The sequence below is a fragment of the Anser brachyrhynchus genome (assembly GCF_964034855.1).
Source record: "Anser brachyrhynchus genome assembly, chromosome: 15".
NCBI lineage: Eukaryota > Metazoa > Chordata > Aves > Anseriformes > Anatidae > Anser > Anser brachyrhynchus.
Window position 1 is genome coordinate 16113921 of NC_137733.1, and position 18564 is coordinate 16132484.

The window sequence follows — 18564 nt, forward strand, 5'->3', positions numbered from 1 at the left end:
TAAGTCACATTGCCGTGGGTCCATAACCCACGTCCATCTGACGAGCAGGGGAGCGCTCTGCATCCGAACTGCAAAGTCTCAGCCCTGCTCTGGTGCTGCGTTTGTCGGGTATTGCTCAGACCAGCGTAATTCTTTGCTGGGTTTGGCAGGGAGGCCTGAGCTGCCGGTCCCTGGAGATATACATCTGGGGGGTGCCGTTCTCAGCGGACCTTCATCACGTCTGGAAAGCATTTTCCCCTTCCAGTTAAACCTTACGGATCCTGACTTCTCTGACCTGCAGAACATGTTCCGAGGTGTTGCCTATGAATTACTTCGTACAGGGTAGGCACGCTGAGCAGCGGACGTGGGGAGGCTCACACAGTGTCTCTCTCCTTCCACCATCATATGACAAGAAGTGCATGTGAGTGCTAGGGACCATGTTACCGATCCTGTTACGGGATTAGGATTCCTCCTCCCAAAATAGGAAAAAATTTATCAGTTTCTATGCTGTTCTAAATAATTGCATGTTTTGAAATGGAATTTTGCAGGTCCAGAAACCAGTTTCTGCCCTTTCAGGTTTAACGCTCCATTTTTTATTATTATCATTTACTTTTAATGGGTGTTTGGCCCATTGAATGCAAGGGTTGCCTTTTACGAACGTGGCTGCTTGGTCAGCTCTCGTTGAACTATAGATGTCCTGCCGCATCCAGAGCAAAACTCTGGCTGCAAATACCCTTCAGTGCTGTTGTTCTTAATCCTGAACACAAAGGTGGCCGTGCTAAGCTGTCCGTCCTTTTTGCTTAGCAGTGAGAGTGCTGCTCTGCTCCGCGTGCTGCTGGGCACCTGGCAGTAGTCAAAGAAAAGCCAGCTCAAGCTGAGCTCCCCACATTCCCTGGGCGGCTCTGCTGGTGACCCCAGCCCACAACAGTCAGCCTGCGTAATCCCAAATATTTCAAATCAAAACCAGAATCAGTTCTGTAACCCAGAAGGCTAATTAAGACCATTCCTGTCCTATCCATAATGCAGGATCCCTAGCCTGTGAAAGTAATTGGGAACAGGGGCAGGGGGCAGATCACATTATCAATATCAATTATTTTAATCCACACAAAAGAAGCTGCAATAAAGGGAAAATGAAAGAGGCCAACATTTTTCTGCTGGCGATAACAGACAAAGGACTGCAATTCACCTGTTGGTTTAGGTTTTCGTACTAGGTTAGGGGTAGAAATGCTCTGGGGGACCCCAGTGCTTACTGAGGAGGGAGCCCTGACGATGTGGGCCTCGTTGAAGTCCTCAAATGCAGAGAATTTGGCTCTGGGTCTGGTGATATTTCCGTATAGCTGGTGGCTTGCAGGCAGCTTTCTGGGGAGCTGCTGTCACAGGCCGGCCTTCTCCCATTGCCTAAGTACAGTCAGGGGAATCCCGTAGAGAAAGACAAGTTGCCCCGGCACTCTGTACTCTGTCTCTGCCTCGGTTGCTCCACGGTCAGCAGTTTGCGTGTTGGTGTCTGGCATCTCCCTGACGTTGCTCTGTACAGGACTGTTTGGGGACTGCCTCCATTCCTCGCCTTCGGGCTCTCCTGGCTGCTCGCTCCACGGGGTAAAGGCATGTTGCAGGGAGAAAGCTGCCCGTGGAGATGCGTCGGGGCACAGGTCCCCCAAACCCAACTAGCCAGAGGGAGGAGGAAAAGGGTGAAGCTGAAGGTACCTCGGCGAGGGAGGGAGGGAGCTGGGAATCTGCTCGTAATTAGGATGATAAAACTGGGTATTGGACCAACTCGTAAGTGGACCTGGGCCAAATGGAGTCTGCTGTGATGTATGTTGGCCACCCCAGCTCTCGTATTCCAGCCTTGAGCTGCAGTCCAAAATCTACATGGGCGTCTCTGCCAAGAGAATTAATGAAAACACATGGCCTCCATCTCTTGCATGTTGAGCGCACCCTGGACTATTTATTTGTAGTAGAACCAGCAGCCATGCTCGTGGAAAATAACATTTCCACTTTTGTCAGGAATCATGTATAAAATAGTAAAATGTTGTTATGGCTTGGGTAATTAAACGGAGCATATTTTTCCTCCCTTTTTCCTTTCTAACGTGCAGGGCCTTAATCCCAGCCTTTATGGAGATCTGTTCCTCAACTGAAGACTCTCTGTTTAGAGGGCTTACGATCTGTGACGCTGTGTAATTTGGAGAGGGAAATGGCAGAACGCATGGTTTACATAGGAAAGGTATTTTCCTACCAACCTAACACTCCTCCGATCCCCGAGGAGTAGATGGGCTCCAGTAAGTGTGGGAGAGAAGAGCAGACACTGACGGAGCTGAGAAGTTCGGGCTTTGCTCCTCCGGCGTGCCCAGCCTGGCACGAGGGAAGCGCCTGGAGGCTGGGCTGAGGGCTGGGAGTGGGCACGCACGGAGGATTCGTGGCACTTCTGGGTGCCAGCAGCCCCACGCAGTTTGGCGAGACACCTCTAACAGGGAGCTGAATCTCCTTCTGTGTTAGTTTCTTCGTTAGCAGCTCCGAGGTAGGCGTGTAAATCCTCGCCCCAGCGTGCGCACGGTGGCGGCTGTGTGAGGGAGCTTCGTGCCTGGCAGGTGAGGTCCCAGGACCTGGCATGCCACGGGCCTGATTCATCGTTCCTCGGCTTTGCAGTCCTTTCACTGCTGGCTGTGGTTGGGTGGCTTTTTGCCCTCTGTAAGAAGTCCCAGCTAAAAGGGAGGCTTTCGCTAAATGGGACCTGCTCCTGATGCAGTTAATGCGGAGAGAAGCTGCTTCTGGGTTTGTCTGTTTGTCATCGTTATTATTAAGCATTTATCTACTGTGTACACAATGGTTTACAAATATGCGCGTGGCGGTTTGCAGACTGGAGCTGGATTTCTGCTCCCACTGGAGCGCGTGGCGCCGGTCCCACCGCGTTCGGTGGGACTGGAGAGCACCAACCTGCTCCCCGGGGCCTCTTACTCCTTCCTCTTTGCCAAGCTTTATCTGGCCCTCACCTTGCTGATTCTGGGTGTGCTGCTTATCTGGCACGAGCCCAGCGTCTTAACGTGCTCCAAATGGAGAAAACCCTCCGTGCAAGGCCCGTATTTAAAACCTCCCCACCAAACCTGCAGCCGTCCGAACCTCGCTCCTGCACTGCCGAGCACCTTGCAGCCATATGTCTTGGCACAGGACAGCGTGGAGTGGCACAGGCAGGAGATGAGCGTTTCTGACTCGCAACCAGACCCGGTGGAGCCCATGTTTTTGGATGCTGGTGGTGGTCCTGGCAGAGTAGTGAAGTAGATAATCTTCGGGGTTTAGAAATGGGAAAGTCCTACATGGTCGCATCTACCGCGTCTCCCCGTATCCAGTGCAGACGTACTCGCTGTGGGATGTCATCCAGTGATGCATTTTGTGATGGCTGCCAAAGTATTGTTGCTTTTTAATTACTGACAGATAGCTTGTAAAATTCAGCCACCAACTGGTAGGAACAGCTGCCGAAGCAGCTGCTCGGGCAGCAGCATGCAGGGAGCAGAGATCCCTGCTGGGCAGCCTCCTCCTCCTCCTCCTCCTGCGTGGACTTTGGGTCGCAGCCCCTCGGGATGTTCCAACACGTCCCTGGGGTCACCCACACCCCAGCAGCGCGCCCTCATCCAGGTCAAGCTGCGCAGCGCTGGGGGGAGCAGCAGCACACGCCAGGCAGGGAACCTGTGGCTTTTCCACGTGCAACTGGAGCAACTCGGATTTTTTTTTTTTTTAATTTAAGTTTTTTTTTGAATGGTGTTTAAAAGGGAATACCTTTTATCCAGGCACAAAAGCCATGCGAGGAAAACAAGCTTACTACTGGGACAAAGATGAGGTAGAGGGATAAAGAAAATTAATTAAAATATGAAAACAAAAAACAAACAAACAAAAAAACACCCCTAACCACTACATCGACAAAGTTTTTGCCAGTGCTGGAAGTAGGAGCCAGGATTTCCCTCCCACTGTGGAGCGATCCGGAGGTGCTCAGGGTGGGTGGGTTGCCACCAGGCAGGGCAGTCTGAAGGACTCTGCTTGGTAACCGAGTCGCTTTTCAGCGCTTCTGAATTCGTCCCTGCTGCAGGAGGAAAGCTCTGTTCATTATGTAAGATACTGTGCAGCCACAAAGGTCGCCTCTTCTGATTTGTACAAATTATTGCTAATTATTCTGTAACTGTTTTTCTTAAAGGGAGGCTGTCAATCAGGGCTCCAGCTTCTAGCTTACAACAGCTCTCCAGTTCCTCGAGCAGCTCTCTGGAGCACAATGTCTTTTGTACCTAATTACGGGCTTGCTGACTGATAACTGTGCTGATAAGGATGAGAAGGAAGCTTTAACTGCTCTTTAACTGCCTCGTGATTTCTTCTCTCCCTTCTACTCACTGTATTAGGCCTTGTTAGACTTTTAACCTATTTTTTTTTCCAAGCCATTGTGAAACAAAAAGTAAATGCATCAACGAATTATCTTTGATAAATCAGAAAGTGATCTGCTTTGGTGATCCGTGGTGTCTCAGGATGGGTTTTTTTCCAACAGTTTGTACTGCTGGGACCGTAACTGTTCCTAACAGGGAAGCAGGAGGTCACATCTCTCGCTCCAAGTGTGTGCTTTAAGGTTACAAATTAATGGGGGGAAAAGGTGCTGAACTGGACAGAAAACGAGAGTTTTAAAGAAGTCTTAGCACCATGCAAAGCATTTTGGAGATCTGCTTTTTAATAACATAGTGCCAAACCCAGGGCTCTTTGAAGGGCTCCGAAGTCCTCGTAGCTATTTTTGTCTCATCACAAAGAAAGGTTGCAGTTTTCCCAAGGGTAGAGAATATTGCCCCGAAAGTCGGAATGATTTGAGGTGATCGCTGATGCAGGGAGCCCGTGCGGTTTGCATTGGCAGGGGGAGCGTTGGTAAGGGCTGGTGCTGAGCAGGCTTGGGTGAGAAGGGGCAGCGGTGCTGAGTGAAGGCGCTGCAGCAGCCTGTGCCTGCGGACCAGAGGAGAGCAGCGTGGTCCATCGGTCTGCTCTGTTTGTCAGTCCTCGGTGGGGTCACGCAGCTGTAGGCAGCTGGTGCAGCCCTGAAACTCAGTGCAAAAGGCGTTTGTCCTACAGCTGGCTCTTCCCGGGGTACCAGGTACGGCATTACACAAGCAAGATAAGAGCCACTGAGGCATAGCATCTGTTACAGAGGACGGTAAAGTGTCCGCTCGGGAGGAGGAAACAGAATTTCCTTGCTGTGTTCTGTTTCGCTCACCCCGTTGTCTCTGAAGAATTATTTTGCAGTGTATTCACTAGAAATGTTACGAGGAATATGGATCCAGTAATTTGCCTGGTAGAATGCATTCACTTCACAGCCAGGATGATTTGATGTGACTCTGGGTTTTAGACTAGAAGATTTCAGGGTGAGAAGTTAAATACAAGCTCTCCGTGCTCAACATTTGGGCAAACGCAGGCAAGGAACCCTGGATACGTGTGCAGAAAACAGAGGCTGGAACTGCGAGCAGTTACTGGGGTTTCGCGTGATCACGCCGGCTGCCAGTTATGATTTCTCCATCTTTGATTAATTAGGATTTTGCCTTATGAAGTACTTTTAACTGACAGTAGAGCACTAAAACGCACGATGATCGCTGCCAGGCGGCTCTGCCTCAGCGTGGGGATGCTGTTGTGCAGTGCTCCTCTTTGGCTTGTGGACCTCTCCCGAAAGTTTCTTAGTGCTTTCCCCCCCCGCCTCTTTTTTTTCCATACGAAATGGACTTTATTGCATAATCCGTGTGCTACCAGACAAAGCTTGCTGTAGAATGGATCAAAATTCGGAGGCTGCAGCCTCAACCGGGAGTTTTCTGCAGGCGGTGGCAGGGGTCGGGCTTCTCCTGGGGCCGTGGAGTGCCTGGGGCCAGAGGGTTCTGGGGCTGCACACAGCCTGTCATTACGTGAAGCAGTAAAATTCGTGCTCTGGAAGATGTGTTACTGGGAAAATCTGAGTGAAATGGGTTGTGGTCTGTCCCTGTCCCCACCGGGCAACTTGTCCCGTGGAAGCCAAAGCGGCTGCTGAGCCCTCTGTAGGGAGAGCGACGGTTCTGCCCAGGGCGGATTATAAATGCAGTTTGTTTTCATCTCCTGTTGTGAAAATAAGCTGTTCTTCGCGTTAAGGCGAGCGATACCAAAAGGAAGAGCACGTTTCTGTGCAGCTTTTTTTTTTTTCCATTTGGTCATAAGTTTTGAAAAATGACCTTTTCCGAGGCATAATTGAAAAACCAGTTGTCTCCGTTCACACGTATCGAAGGGCTGCCTAGTGTGGATTTGAAGCTGAGGATTAGGTGCCTTCTTCTGGGGTTTGGTGATTTGCATGATGTCAGTGGAAGAAGGGCTAATTCTTGACCTTGCCTGTGATCAATTAAGTAACAAGATCCATCATAAGGTAAGTGCATGAAGCAATAATATTGGCAGATGAATGTCAACACGACATCAAAAGCTTATTACGCTGTATCTGGATTTTGTATCAGGCTGCTGCATGAAGGTCTCTATCTGAGGCAGGTTTTCAGATGAATCCCAGGTGCTCTCTGTATAAAGATATGTTTGAATGTAATTTGCTAGAAATGTTTGTTATTCCCAATTTAGGGCTGGGCTCTGTTGTTCTACTAATAGTTAAATATACAAATTGCTTAAAAAGAGAAGGATTGACGGGTGGATTTTGTGCTCAGCTTGGAAGCATTTGGGCAGATAGGTATTGCTTAGTTTGCACAGGTCAGATTTACTGGCAGAAGCTTACTGGAGCACAAGCAGAGATTCGGTGACTATAAATTAAAGCTGAGGGCTTCTCGGAAAGAGGCCTGATTTTCCAGGATTTGGGCACTGGCAGCGAGTTCTGCTGCAGATGATCAGCACTGCTGAAAGTGAGGTCTGAGCTCACTAAAGCTGTGAAGCAGTAAATTTTCAGAAGTGTAGCCTTCCTTTTGGAGTTGCAAATTGAGAAGACATAATGATAAATACTGACATTTTTGCCCAGTCATGTTGCTTTCTATAAAGCAGAAAGGAATACAGGCCTTCTGCAGTCCAAGAGTGCTCTGTAAGAACTACAGTAATTAGTAAGACCGGACCTTAAGCAGAACAAAAGCAGATTTCTCCTACCTGCAGGGACATGATAAGTGATGTTTTATTCCAAGCAGAGCAGGGGGGGAAGCTGCCTTCCAGAGCTCAGCCAACATTTGGTCCAGGAGTCTGGCTTGTGTTATCCCCAGCAGCAAACATGAAAGACGAATGGTAAGTGGATTCTCAATCACCTGAAAGTCAGCATCAGTTCAGCTATTGTCTTCATGGGGACCAGGATCCCAGCAGCGAGTTTAGAAGTGGAAAAGAGCGTCTGGTCAGTGAACTATCAAAATGAAAGGTAGAGCTGAGAATCAGCATCATCGAGCAGCCCAGCATCTTTGGCCCAGGCTCAGGAAACCACATACTGCTGATGTAAATTGGACTTAAGCAGGTGCTGAGAGAGAAACTTTGAAAATAGCTTTGAGAGGAAACTAATGGCAGGAATTTGAGGGATGGGCTAAGCACACAGAAAATGATCCCTGCCAGACTCCAGCTACCAGGGGCAGCAGAGTGCTTTTACCTTATCTTTTCGGTGCAGTTTAAAAACATCTTTTTTAGTGTGCACATTTCTTCACCAAAAGTAATATAATTGAAACAATCAAAGATAAAGTCAACAGCTTCTGAGATTCTCCATTTGGTATAAGCCAAGCAGGTTGGTGGCACCTGTCACTTGGGTCACCCACCGGTTTCCCCAGCTTTCAGCCAATTTCCAGCAATATTAAAACAAAATAGGATAAACGAGCAAAAGTTTAGTAGAAATGCCCCCCAGGGAACTTTCTGTTGTGAGCCGTTTGAGGTTTTTGAAGCGTAGGAAGACATTATCCCTCTCCACTGCTGGGATCAGAAGCAGAACTGTCAGTCACACGCTGTAAATGCATTGGGAATATGCCAATACCGTTTTCAGCAGTAATACAATTCCTCTTCCTGGATTCTTTTCTGTTTTTCTTAAGGATTTGTTTTAAGCCTGGTGAAAGCTTCCTGTACAACTATTGGATTTCATCTCTTCGTTACACTCTCCCACTGTTTCAAACTCGTTTACAGACCACCCAGGACCCTCATCACTTGCCTTAAATATTTTCTTCGTTTTTTCTTCCTCCCCACCCTCCACCCATTTGGTCTTTCTCAGTCCTAGTCAAATTCATCCATATGACACCCTTCCCAGCCATTTGACTGGATCTCCATGCCCTGACCCAATGTGGGCAGCTTCTCCAGCAGACGAGCACGGTGGAGCCCACTGCCTCCCTCTGCCTTCCAGGGCCGTGGGGAATAATGAACTGCTCGTGAAATGTTCAGGGCCCACGAGGTTTGTCAGCTTTGCAGATAACAGAGGCAATGCTCAGATAATTATTTAAATTGTGGGTTTATGAGCTAGTTAATGGCGTGTTTTAAAAAATCTGCGAAGAGAAGAAAGATGACAAATTTCAGTGCTACCTGGAAGGCAGAAGCAAGAGGGGAAAAATGGCAGAAGAAAATTTCAGAGCTTTCCAGCCTTTCCCAGTAGCGTGCTTGTTATCTGTCCTGCTTTACAGATGAGAATTGCTCAGTTGGCCTCTTCCATGTGGTGCCAGTAACTCCTGCATCTCTACCACAGCATCTCGGTCCTCTTGGCTGCACAGCCCCAGCCCCAGGCAGGGCTGGCTGCCCGGCCAGGACCCCCTGCCGTGGTGGGGCAGCTCCAGTGCCCAGCCTGGGAACTGCTCAGGGCTTGTCCAGAGCCCTCACACACATGTACCTACCTCTGCACGCTCCATAAGGTGAAAACTAGTCTCCACAGTGATAATTATGCTGATTTTTTTGCTATCCTTCATGGCACGCGTGGACATTAAATGCTGTCTTTTCTGGTCTCCTACATAGCAATGTGTCAGCAGCACCACAAGAGTTGTTCTTCACATCCATTCCCACCTTCCCTGGCATTTGTGGGGCGTTTACCATCTTTCAGTTCCCTTGCTTCAGACACCTTTGGGATGATGCAAACTGTTGGTGTCTGCCAAAATTTAGCAATCTTCTTTTTCTATAACATTTGTTTTCTAAGGCCCAGAAGTCTAAGTGAACTGAAATTTGAACACATGCATTTTCACATAATATCAGCTACAAAATGGTGTGCACAGTGCTCCAATGTACAATTAAATTACCTAAAAAACAGCCCCCATCCTTGCCATCTGCCTTTCCAGGGAAAGCAAAATAGCTACATGCTTTTAATTGCAGATAGAATTTAAACAAATAGGATGTTTGTTTACAAGCTGGTGCTTTCTTCTTCGGGGATCAGATCGCATTTTCATCAGATTATGAACACATGCTACTGTTTCATCTTTCTTTGACTACTGAATGTGTTAAATTGTTTAATGAATTTTCACATAATAGAGAAATCTGTCCTAATTTAATAAGCAAGATATCAAATTTGTGTCCTACAAAATAGCAGACATGGAAAAATGTCATGCCAAAGAAGCTACGTTCCTAGCAGTGGATGTGTTTGTGCATGTCTCCTCCCCTGGTCTCTTACTAGGATTTTCTTACGGGAACTATAATTTTTCTTACGGGAATAATAATAAGAAACTACTTCAGTTCTCAGGTTAATACTATATTAATTATTGCATGCATCCAAAAATTTAAATTTAGCTTGAAGTCTTATTTCCACAGAAACAGCCAGTCCAGGAGTAAGACCAGCTAGCAGCAGAATTTCATAAAATAAACCAGCCATTCCTTTTGCTGGTAAAAGTTTGAATTATTTGCATATCTTCTGTTCACTTTTAATTTATGCTGTTTCCATGTAATCCTCTGTGTTTTCAATCTTTCCCCATCGAACGTGTATTTGATTTGAGTTGTAACACACAGGTAACGTCAGTAACGTAGGGGGCTGATTGCTTGATGCAATTCTAATTCACAATTCCCTCCCTACCATAGATCTGGAAGAATTCCACATATTTGTCCAATGCATTTTTTTTCTGTCTTGCAACTATTTCTCTGTTCTCAGCAAACTCCCATAACTCCTGGTGGCTGCAAGGAGCAGGATGCAGAGTCAGGCTGGTGCATGAATGAGTTAATACAACTCTCTGCTGTGGTGTTTTGCTCCAAAGTCGTGTGCGCCAAACTGACCTTTAATCTTGGAATATAAATCACTTTCCAGTCCTATTATTTGTAAAATCCTACAGGCTTGCAAATGCACAAAAGAAGCCTTTGTCTCTTATTAATTTAATTTATAGGTTAAAGTTTCAAATCAGTGGCAAGCAAAAACTGATTTACTATTCACTTCAGGAATTGCCGTTCTGGAAAGCATGGCATTTGCTAGGCTGCCTAAAACTTGTGATATGTAATTAGGAGCTTCTGTAATTATATATAATGTAATATAGCTTGCTTATCTTTTTTGGTACGTATTATACGTAAAAGCTGGGAGGGTAACTCAATGTGAATTAGCTCTTTCAACCCTAAAAACTTGATAGATCACTAAAAACACTGTTTTTTATCTCATTATATTAACACTGTGACAAGATCAATGTTTTCAAGCATTTAAAGTTGCTGCCCTGTTCTTTTACATATAGAATAATCCCATCTTTTTTGTGCCATGCCATTTGTGCTGCAGCAAAAAATGGTGAATTCTGTGATAAAGTGTAGATAATAGCCTAGATCTTTTTCCCACCGCTTCGAAACAAAATGAAACAAGCATTCCTATTTCTTAAATTGGTTTAAGGTATGGAATTCCGCTGTGAAGTCAGATGTGTGACTGCGGTTTCTCTTCCCAGAGGTAGTTCCCATCTGCAGTTCAGACCCATTTCCTCCACTTTGTGGGATTTCTAGTTAAGCAGTTTTGTGACCGGGCTGGAAGGGGGGCAAGTCAGTGAGAGCTTTCTCTTTTCTAGGCTGTCTCAAAAATACTTGAGACAAAGAAATAAACCTTTTTCATAACCGCGCTGTCATATCGCATTCCGATGTAAAAGGTTTGACTGCACAAGGTGCTTAGTAAAAGCTTTTACCTCTTGACCAATTCATACAGAAGAGTACAGCTTGTGAATTGTTGCTCTCGCAAGCATTGTGGAAATATTTGTATTAAAAAAGGCATTTATCTTACTCACATTCATGAATTCACTTATCTCTGTTTTCCAAGGATCATATTCTTCCTTCTCCCTTTCAGCCTGAACGTCTCGATGGCTAAGAGGGGTTTTATGGCTTTAGCATTAATCAAGGCGTTTGACAGAATTGAACTGGATCCTGTCCAATTAGACTGAGACAATATTGAATTTCGGACTGTCACGTTGGATCCGTTTTAATGTAACGCAGGATTGCGGGTTGCTGCAACCAATAACCCCGGCTGGAGGTGAGCGTGTGTGCCCACCTCACACCCGTGTGCTGGGCACCGTACAGCTGCTACGTGCCGGGCCATGCCTGCTCACACCGAGGAGAGCGCAGGGAGATGTTAATCAGCAACTGCTGGGGCTCAGCAAATTCAGTTCTGCAAATAAAACTATTAAAGAGCGCTTACTGAAATGCAGAATGCGAGCTGGCTTTAATACCCCCTGGTCTGACTGCATCGGTTGCCACAAAGATGATGTAGCTTTGTTGGTAGCTCAAGGGCCTTGCAACAGTCTTCATCTCGTCTGATAAAATTTCCTGTCATCTGTCTAAGGAGAAGAAATAGTATCCCACGCAGGAGGTGGCCCACGCTCTGTGTGAAATGAGTTATGGTTGGTAAGTCCTTAAGGCAATCGTTGCAATTAACAGTTTGTGAGCAGCCCGCAATGGAAATCTGTTTGAATGTGTTACCCTTGGCCCCAAGGCAAATAAGTGAAATATTTTAATTCAAGAAGTTAATTGTGATTTTAGCAGCCTTTCAATATCAAATTTGGCAGATGCTGTGGAACCCTGTCCTGCTCTGCTCTAAGCCAAACGCCTGGGAACACCAGCACAGATGTGGAAACCAAACATGAGCAAGAGCAGGCTGGAAATGTTCCTTTGCTTGTAAAGTCGTTCATTAACGATTTCTTTTTCAGTGTTGCTGCCACACTTTAAGTTGGTGCAAATCACCATAAAGAGTAGTTCCAGCAACTACAGAAAGAGCCCTGTGAGCAGACACCACAGTCACATCCTGAGATCTCTAACCACTAGCTGCCAGCTCAGGGTCCCTTTTCCTTTTGTGCTTCTGGTGGTAAACAGAGCTGATGGACATTTCAGAGCCTTTCCTCCTTTTGAACATTGAACCTGAACTATCTGAGTGCACAGGGGATTGACAGGAGAGAGAAGGAGCCAAAGAAAACTGCAATAACCTCTCTTCTCTGCCAAAAGAAGTGAAAGGATAATGTAGCATGTAGTTATCAAAGGGTGGTTTTCTCAAAGCCGGTCAAACCTGACTTTCCTAATTAAACTTTGGTTTTATTATATAGAGAGCAGCTCGCTTTTGTAGCCTGTTGAGATTAAAGTTCATGTGAGGGTGCCTCTCTGAATTCCTGCTCCCTTGGCCTCGTGTGCTGACCTTGATTTTGGATGCTGTCTTTTGGGAACCTTGTTCCAGCAGTTCCTATCAACGCTGGCTCTACCAGAGGATGCTTGGGAAGGTCCTGTGGGAACTGTCCAAGTGACTCCGTGGGTGCCGAAGCCTCCGTGTATTGTTTTAAAAGGGTAATCCTTTAATTCCTTAAGTCACCAGTCTAGATTTTACCATGGTCTGTGAATTTGTCATCGCCAAGGGTTTTTTTGTGTAACCGGACATATGTCTTCACAAAGCAGTTGTTGGTTTTTCTACATTAACACGTTTCATTTCTGCAAAACGTTTGATCATTAGCATTCATCTGTGTATGTTTATGTGCAATTTTCATCAAGTTGCTCCTGCTGTACATTTTCCTAACCGCTACAGGATCTAACAGTGCTTTTTATAACTCCCTTTTGCAGTTATCTGTGCCAACTCTGTAGCAGTAAGCGCACGTGACCCGATTGTGCTACCAGCAGACAATCATTAGCTGATTACCTTGGGGGGATGTAAAGGCCAGCAGCAGTTAACAAACAGAGCCGTTCAGCTTCTTAAATATTGGAGATTTGTTTTCTATTGTTTTACAGCTTCTGTAAGTCTCAACAGTATGACTAATACCAGAACCATCACTTTCCTCGTTATTGTAATGAGAGTTTATCGAGCTGATAGCCGAGGGTGGAGTTTCCCAAAATGATCGAGTGAGGAGCTGCACGGACGTGAAAGTCATGTGTGTTGCATTATGCCATCAAATGCACAACTTTCCAAACTACAAAGGACGTCGGAGATTTGTAGTTGATACGTTTTCTTGTTTGGTAAAAGCAAAAGCTGCTGTGGGGACTGTAAGAGACAAATGATTTTTTTATTTACTTCTGAAGTAAAACATTTTCTGAACATGGTAGTTGAGCAGCTCAGCTGCTTCTGAGGATATCATCTGTGGCTTTGTCTTGTTTACTGTCTTCCTATCTGCAGCCTGTATGAATTATTTGGTTTTACTCTTCTTTCTAGCCAGACAAGGCAGGAGGAGACCCGGCACGGCTTGAGGTTAGAGCTGGGGCACAGGAAGGGTATTTACCCGCAGGTTTTGCTCTGTGCTGGCTCCTGTTTTGCCTCACAGGGATGAGTCCAGGTTTCGTTTTATGTGATTTGTCTCCAGCAGATCTCAGAGGAATTTGCCAGGTTTGAAACCTTTCGGCCTGTCTCCCTCTGCGAGTACTTTCCCTGGGCAATGATACGGGCTTTTAGCAGGGTCCCCTCTGCATCAAGTGTGGTATGCGTTTAATTTGCTAGTTAAGACGTTACTGACTTCTCCTAGATTTCTAATGTTTCCTCTTCTATGAAATCTTATATGTTACCTATACGGGAGCTGTTTTGGCTGTTGTTTTTTTTTTTAGGAGGACACTCAGGCATTTCTTACTGTTTCTCTGGCACTTTAGTTCAATTTACAGTGCACACTAAAGAAATAGTTCCCTTTAGGTTGGGATAGGTTACACGCTCTCCTCCGTGGAAGAACAAAGGACTGTCTGTTACAGCATGCACGTCTGTAAGTTAGGAGGTGATGCTGTGGACGGTGAGGATGGGATACAGGCTTTTGTGGGTGTATTTCACGTTTAGGGGGTTGACAGGCAATGAGAACGTTGCAATGAAACAGGACACAACCCCTGAAATACTGGAAATGCTGAAAGAAGTAAGATGATTAAAGCTCGGGGTGTTTGCTGCAACGTTGGTATCTGTATGGACCCCGTGGCAGCCCTTTGTGGGGCCGGAGCTCTCGGTCGTTGCTTGCTGAGAGGGGCTGGGGGCCAGACGGGTCGCTGACAGCCCTTGCCTGTGTCAGTGGCCCCAGAACATCTCTGTCCTCCTTCAGAGCCTGAACGGCCTCCTCCACCTCTGGCTCCACGGAGCCTCTAGTTGCTGAGCTTAACTCGCATCTTTGGGCCAGAATGGGGCTTTTTAAGTACAGACGAGGTGATTGCCAAAAGTGGGTGAAGTTGCTTCATTTCTTTTTTCTTAGAGTCAATCACTTAACCAGATCTTTGTGGGGGAACAGGTGGTTTTGCCTTCCCCTCAGTTCTTGGTGGCCACCAGCACAACGTGCCTTGTGCTGCTTTCTGCCGCATCCTCGCCGGTGGGGCAACAGAGCCCAGCCTTGCAGCTTGGTGGCAGAGGCGCCCTGTGTAGCACGTGCCTTCAGATCCCTAGAAATGCACAATGTGAAAGCACTGTATAACCCAACGCGATGCTTTTCGTGCAGGCTCATAGTTGCCTCCTCTTCAGAGCCCTTTGGAGATGCGCCCCATGGCCATGGGACTCTGGCGCATGCAGACCCCTGCACAGTAGCAAGCCCTGACCTCTCTTCCAGGACTTTTCACACTGGGCAGAATGAACCCCCGTGGACCTTTAATTGGTGTTTTCGTGTTTGGTTTAAGGAGGCTCCACAACATGCTGTTTTTATGGGTATTGCATTTGTGTGCACCAGAGCTGGGTTTAGGGTCCCTCTGGGATGAGTGGCCATGTTACTCCCCCAGTCTTTTCTTCCAGAAGTTGTATTTAGAGGTAAAGCAGCTGTAAAATTATATAATCTCTCCTCTGCCATCAGAAACTGCTGCTGGAGAATAGGATTGAAAGCCACAAAGAGATAGGCAGCATTCAGCAGCGATTTTTTCCCTGGAACAGGGGTTGATAGGATGATCTGAAGTGTGTATCTCCTGCTGTTAACATAACCACTACCTGTGATCCCGGAGATACCTAGAGCAGACGTAGGCATGCATTGCTGAAGGTGTGGAGATTTTAGCACCTGATACTGTGCAATGAGAGTTGACTTCTTAGATGTCATCCTGCTCCTCTTAGACAATCCTGGGGCCTTACGCTGTGCCTGCTTGGTCCTGGGCAGGCATCGTGCGGGCGTGGATTTGCAGTGCTTTTCGGGGGGCTCTGCATGGACGTGGAGACCCAGACCCATGCAGTCATCCAGGAAGGTCATCCATATGATGTAGGGAGGTCATCCACAGGCTTAGGGAGGAGAAAGTGCCAACTATGGGCCGTGGGGCTGGCTGTGGCACCAGAAGTTCCCACAAGTGTGATGGGTGCCGTGTCGGTATGTGCCAGAAGGGTGATGGCCGGGAGCCATCTGAATGTTTGTTTTTAGCCAAAACACGTTCTCAGTTTGTACATAAAAGCGTCTTGTGAGGAATTCCTTGCAGCATGCACATGTTTGTCTCGGTCCTGACGTGCCAGGAGCCTGCCATCCGGGTGTCCAGCGGGCCTCGGTCGGGTGTCGGTGGGTAGTAATGAGCTCGCCACTCGGCATCGCACGCTGTTAGGGGGTTACGGCTTCTGAGAGAGCCCGACTGTTTTAAGAAGGCTTGATTCAGGATTCAGTTCTACCTGTTGAAAGAATTTATTATAAAAGATATTGAGCGCTTTGTCTTGTTTCGTTTACAGATTTCACGGGATAAATTGTATCCATGTTACGGGACTGCGAATGTGTGTCTATGACACCAGCTGTTTTCGATAAACTGTAAAATGGCCTGTCTCAAGTAAATTAAACACAAATTTTACAAAGCAATTATGCATCGGCCTTTTTATTCCCTTCCCTCAGAGTTTGAATTTAATTTTATTGCTTCAGATTTAGCAGAAATTTAATACTTTATCATCTTCTGAAGGGCGAACCATCTCTCCAAGGCCCAGCATTCCTTTGGCTGTACAGCGCGGATTTTTTGGTTCCAAGCACAGCATAGCTTAAATTTTGCCAAACTTAAGTTACTTCTGTACCCAAGCTGCCCAAGTTTAGTGGATGCGTAAAACTTTTGAAGCTTGCTCAAGAATGTGCTTTACGTTTAGTTGCATGGCAGGAAAGATTCCCTCTTTTTAATTTTTCATTTAAAGCAGCCTTTGGTCAGAAAGCCAGACTCAACCAACATGTCACGAGGCACTAATCTTTCAAGATGTTGGGTTGGGCCTGCAGAGCTATCTGCTTATTCAACAAGGAGCCAAGCCTTATCTTTATTGAAAGAAAGTAATTCAGATCCACCGTAGCAGCACTTGCTCATGTGGTTATAGACGAGTGCCTAAGCTGCCCTGTCATGGGGCTGCGGGCCTCCAACTTTACTAATGATAGGAATTTCATTAGCATCTTCTGTGGGGCTCTGATGTAATAAATACTTCCATGTGCGAGAGCGTTGACGTTTCAAGATAGGAGCTCTATAGACGTTCTCGCATGAAGGCATCCACCAGCTCGGGATTGTTTAATGTATGATTGAAATGCAATATGGTCGGTAGTGCTGGAGAAGGAGAACCTGGCACGCAGGCAGGAGGGGAGGAGAGTTTAGGGGGAGCGTGCCTGAGGCACAGAGCCCTCAGGTGTTGTGTTGGTGGCCTGGGGATGCGGTGGGCCAGGGTTGTGGGGTGGGTGCTTCGGCTCTAGGCTGTCCTAGGAGAGACATCTAGTGCTTCCCCACAGGACAGGGGCATCCCAAACCCTTCCTTTAGGAGATATTAAGAACTTTGTTGTGCTAAGCCAGGGGCTCATGGTGAAGTTAGATAATTTTGTTCAAGGTTTCTTGGGAGGCTGCGGGTTTCTCTTCTGCTTGGTGAGGATCTGGATCAAGTGTAGGATGTGAGGTGGAAATCTCAAATAGGCGTACACGGCTATGCAGAAGTGTACAGCACTTCTGCAACTGCTTGTGTTGCTGTCCCGTTTGGGAGGGCGAGTGTCTCCCTCAGGGACTTGAGCTAAGTTAGGTGAAGGCAGAATCCCCTCTCCCCTTGCCTTTTGGGTCACAGCACGGTGCTGGGGACAGCCGATGGGATCGGCTGCCCTGGGCCTTCCCGGCCAAGCACCAGAAATGCCAGAGTTAGCCCGGAGACCGGCCTGCCAGCTGTTCCCATGTGCCTTATTAGCGAATATGGCCAATCGTGGTCTTCAGGGCATGCTGCTCCGTGGAGTTACCACCTCGATATTAACGCTGTGGGGTAAAACTGCCGGCTTTAAATGCCGCTTTCCAGTCTGCTCACTCAAAGAATGTCCTTTGTTCTTGTAAACTCAGATTGTGCAGTTTCTGTGGAAGGACAGTGCCCAGGGCTAGCTCGTAGGAGGGCTGAGGTGGGTGGAAGAATGATCACATTATTCCGTGTAGACATGTGGTTAGCTGCACATGCGGAGGGGCTGCTTTTTACGGGCGCGGGTGTCTGCGAGAATGGCAGGGTTTCGTCTGATTTGCAGGGGGAGGAGTGGGGGGAGCAGTTTGGGTTTGCCCTGAAGGGCTTCACCCCAAAGGTTATCAAGATTTTGTAGCATTTGCGTTCAGCGAGTTTGGCTCTCGTGTGAAGGTCCCCAACTCCCCATTGACACATTTGCAGGCAACTCTGAATTGCGTTGCTTTTTGTGAGTTCGTGCCAGACCTGTATTATTTTAATGTGGCTGTTAGTGTGTAAATCTGTCCATATTGCGGCATATAAACAACAGCGTTTTCCCTTTGCAGTTTTTAAAAAAAAAAACACACAGCATTGTTTATTCCTCTGGTTTCTGTCCAGTAACGCTGGGCATCTACTGCCTGAATGCGAAGGCTGAAAAAGCAAGTCTTGTCCTAAAAAGAAATAGGAGGTTGCCTGTCACCTGATATTTGAAGTAATTTTGGTTTTTGTGTTTTGTCAGAGGATGGTACAGCGAGGATCTGAGCAGGATGAGCGGTAGGTACAGAGAATCTCTGTGGCAGGGACAAGACTTTCCTAATGGGACCCTCCTTGGCAGGTCCCCGAGGCGCGCGGCGCTGGCAGGAAAGGCATTGTAAAGTCATTAAAGGTGTCACGGCTCTTATCTGCTTTTTGTTTATTAAAAAAAAAAAAAAGGCTACAAATAAAGCAGTGTCACAAGATCCTACTTGTAATTGAGGGTCCTAAATTAATTAGCTATGGTGAATGTTCTGCATGGCTTTCTCTCTCCTCAGATGAAGGACCCCTTTGTGCATCCCAGCCGAAGGCAGCCTCGGCAGGATCCGCACATGAAATACCTGAGGGCATCACAGGGCCTTTTACTCCCTCTCTTATTTTCACACTTCTTTCCCCGT

The 18564-nt window shown here is 47.0% G+C and overlaps 1 protein-coding gene across 4 annotated transcripts in view; it reads left to right on the forward strand.

Moving 5' to 3' along the window:
- The window catches only part of LMF1 (lipase maturation factor 1), a 193267-nt gene that overhangs the window by 79018 nt on the left and 95685 nt on the right, over positions 1-18564 (forward strand). The gene's annotated exons all lie outside the window — the stretch shown is intronic.